This window comes from Aplysia californica, unplaced genomic scaffold, assembly GCF_000002075.1.
Source record: "Aplysia californica isolate F4 #8 unplaced genomic scaffold, AplCal3.0 scaffold00068, whole genome shotgun sequence".
Lineage (NCBI taxonomy): Eukaryota > Metazoa > Mollusca > Gastropoda > Aplysiida > Aplysiidae > Aplysia > Aplysia californica.
In genome coordinates this window covers 1,805,719-1,809,530 of record NW_004797338.1, presented here as the reverse complement: position 1 = coordinate 1,809,530, position 3,812 = coordinate 1,805,719, and the positions used below count along the sequence as shown (strand labels likewise).

The 3,812-nt window shown below is 40.4% G+C and overlaps 1 protein-coding gene across 3 annotated transcripts in view; it reads right to left on the bottom strand.

Annotated features, from left to right (window-relative positions):
• Window positions 1–3,812, bottom strand: part of LOC101845075 — a 119,298-nt gene that overhangs the window by 24,984 nt on the left and 90,502 nt on the right. The window lies entirely within an intron of this gene.

Genomic DNA, 3,812 nt, shown 5'->3' with positions numbered 1-3,812 from the left:
CGGTTATCTTTATTTTTATTTCTTGCAAACTACGAGACAAGAACTGAAAACGAAAGCTCTCAATATTATTGCCAGGTCTCCTTATCTGAGAAACTCATTATTGGTCAATGTTCCCCTTACTGTCTTATTTTGTTCTACACCAAAACTGTGCCTGTGTTTATATTGACAGACAGACAGACAGACAGACAGACAGACAGACAGACAGACAAACAGACAGACAGACAGACAGACAGACAGACTGACTGACTGACTGACAGAAAGACAGACATAGATTTTAGATCAGTTCCTACACTCAATTCATTCTTTTGTTTCAGCCTCATAATCGTCTCTTTCAATGACATTTACTGATGCTGATGCTAGCGTCTAATCAACGAGATGAGAGTGCTGTTTCGGCAGTACCCCAGTTTCAACAGTTATAGAGCTCAGAAAATGAACACCTTTCCAAAATACTTTGATGTCCTAGCCTCAATTTCTCAAGATTACCACAGCCTACTGCAATGGCATCGACATTCTTCAGCACATCACACGACAGTTCGAACATTGATAGGCACTAGTGGTGTAGGTATAGTGATGAAACATATCGTGAGAGTGATAATAGTGAAGAGGAAACTTTAGATGAGGATGAACTTGCTCCTCACCCCATTGCCAAAAAGAAAACTTCACCCATGAAGAAAGATAAAGAAATAGGTGACAATGACGGATATGCGCTTTTTTATTCTGCCTTTGAGAACCCACCATCAAATAAAGTGTCAGCAAAATAATTTACAAGGAAGTGCAAAAGCTATGGAGGCTGAAACAATATTCACAAAATCAGTGCAACACTGAGGTTTAGTACACAGCAGGATACTGTGTGACGGAGATGCCAAATATCATCAGATGGTCAATTTTTTATGGCATTTATGACTTTGAAATTGTAAAAGATGACTACACACATCGCATTAGCAAAAGTATGTTCAATGCACTTCAGAGCTTCCAAAACACCAACAACGAAGAGCTGAACAGAAAACTAACGAAGATTGAAAAACAGAGCAGTTACAAATGCCTCACAAAACCTGGACGTAACAGTTACTTGTGTTCATTAGTTTTAATTTTGTTTTTGTTCAGGAGCTGTTGGTTTCTTACCGAGCTCGAAACCTCTTTTGCACACAGACCCTGTAAGATTTTGAACATCTGTCAGTGAGGAACAGAGGCCACGAAACTGCCATGGTTTTGGGTGGCATGGGGTGGAATGAACAAAGTCGCTCTCGTGAGAATCACCGGATGCCTTGGTTTAGTGGACTACATCACGCAAGTGCTGGAGCTTCATGTCTTACCCTTATTTTCGTCAAGGTGTTATTCAAGTAGTCATCCCCACGCGAAACACGGCATTTTCTCATAGGGCCAATGCCATTACAGAATTCTTAAAAAAACAAATCAAGTCAACGTTCGAATAGTTAGCAGCAAACAGCCCCGATATTGAGTATGAGCCCTACAGGTATGTGAAGTCCCATGAAACAGCGGCTGAAGAAAAACGACTTTGCCCCCAATTCAGACCCTTTGTTTGCAACTCTCTGTGACATTTGAAATGAAATGACTGATAAATATGTCCAAAACTAAATAGAATTGATGCCTAAAGGTTTCGTGCACAACACAAAGCCAATGGCTCCTAAGCAAAATAACAATTAACACAATTAGTGTTGAGTCGAAGTTTTGTGTGGTATCTGTGATTGCTCTGTTTTCCGTTATGTTTGAAACTATCGTGACAAAATATTGTAATAAAATATTTTTTATTGCAAAGACACAATTCTCCATTCATTAGGCATTCAATATATCTCCATTCGATCAATATTGATACTCTTCAATAAATGCGCAAAGACAATTTTACTTTTCTTTGATTTCGCACAATTTTACCAAGCCATATTTTTTTAGGGTCAAATTTGAGTGACAATATCTCGGGCGTCTCTTAAAATAGATTAAATATTAAAGAGTCAGATGATGAAGAATTTATTTCGCTTTAAATTGGAATGCTGCATGAATGGGTAATGCAAGGCTTTAACACGATGACTGGGTGATTACATTTTCAAGTTTCTTTTGGACGCAACTGTATAACAGACAAGGTTTACTATTTACAGTAAGTTTTGCGCACGTCCAAACTTTTAGGAGTTTTCTCTCAAATTGGGCTCTTTCAGGGGGGGGGGGGGGGGTGGTATGGGGACACAAAAATCTATCAGGCGAAAAGTTGTTAAGATATCGTCATAATTTTCGGTATACTGATAGATGAAACATTATTCTAGTGTAATAAGTAGTGACGTCAGAAAAAATCTTGAATAAATGATTTTATTATAAATTTAATCCCTTGTTTGGATCTGAGATTGTTGTGGTCAAAATATTCCCATATTTAGGACCTCGATTCTGGGAAAGTTTTTCCTCCTACATCAAAAATGCAAAGTCCATCCTCTAAAACAGCCACGGAAGGCTGCAAAACCACTTATTATAACATTTAAAATCATTTATAACCTTATGATAGATTTTTTTTAAAAATGTGTGCATTTTCTATATATGACATTCCAATATGGCAGGCGTTACCTTAGCAACACAAAAGAATTTTCAAAATTTTACCTCATGACTTAATTCTCCACTCTATTTATATTGATGCTACCCAATGATGCTACCCCATTTGTAAGCTGAGTTTCTTCTTCATAACAAATTTCAAAATTTCCCCCGCCTCATGCCCTAAACCGGCAGTGGACGCCCCGTCTAAACGAAGCATGAGTGCCGTGAACGTAGCCTCAACAGCGCCTGCCAACTACATTCACGGCGCGATATTCCTATAGATCTAGTCTTAGTAGGTTAAAATTAGTTGGCCTCCAGGTAGTAGTCTAGACAAATATCGTGTAGTAGATAACCTTTGGTCTAGACGTCTGGGGATGTATACTTTATTATACATTTATTTTTTATGCCAGTCCGACCCGGAAGGGGTGGGAGCGAGGCGCTTCCTTGCGGCAATATGTTTATAGTTATAGACCAACGCTTGAACGCCTTAGGTGCGACCCTTTTCCGCCTACAGAAACGCGACCTTTCTGTGTAAGAGGCCGCTGGTCTTCACATAACTGGACAATTGAACTTTAAATTTTTTAAAAGAATTTTGCTTAATCCTTGCGCCTCATCCCCGACCTCTTTTCATTCAAACCCCACCGCCGTCCCTCCTCATCCACCCGCTTCCTCCTATGGCTCAAACTCCACACGGGGGCATTCGTAGCCTAGGCTAAGGTGTTCGCCTCTCATTCAAAATCAAAGGTGACAGGTTCGAATCTGGGTAGCGACCGAAAAATGTTCTCTAAAATATTGTCTCCTTTCACCTCATTTCCTGCTCTCTAGCAATGTTCTGTCGTGTGCTTTAGTCTCCACTTTCTGCCCCCCCCCCCCTCACCTCCTTTGTCCCCTCCTCTGGGCTCCCGACTCGTTTTGCAGCTTTTCTTACTACTGCTATTCATTGGCTCCTTACTGCTGTCTTTCAGCCACACTCCTAATCATCTGGTAGAAAAGATCTACACCTAGCCCTCTCGGAGGTCCTGTGTGCAAGTTGCGCACGCTAAAGATCCCTTGGTGGTCTTAAAATCGATAAGAGTAGGCTTCGGCCACCACCCGGTCAAAATTCAAAATTTCCTACCCAGTGAAAAATATTAAATGTGCCCCGCGCGCTCATGACCTTATGCAGCAAAAAGTAGATTCTAGATCTGCAACACCCCACATGTTGCTGACCCCATTCCAAATGTAACAATTAAATTTTAGTCTTGTTTGAGCTTGAGCATGTTTTGCAGCACAATCAACAA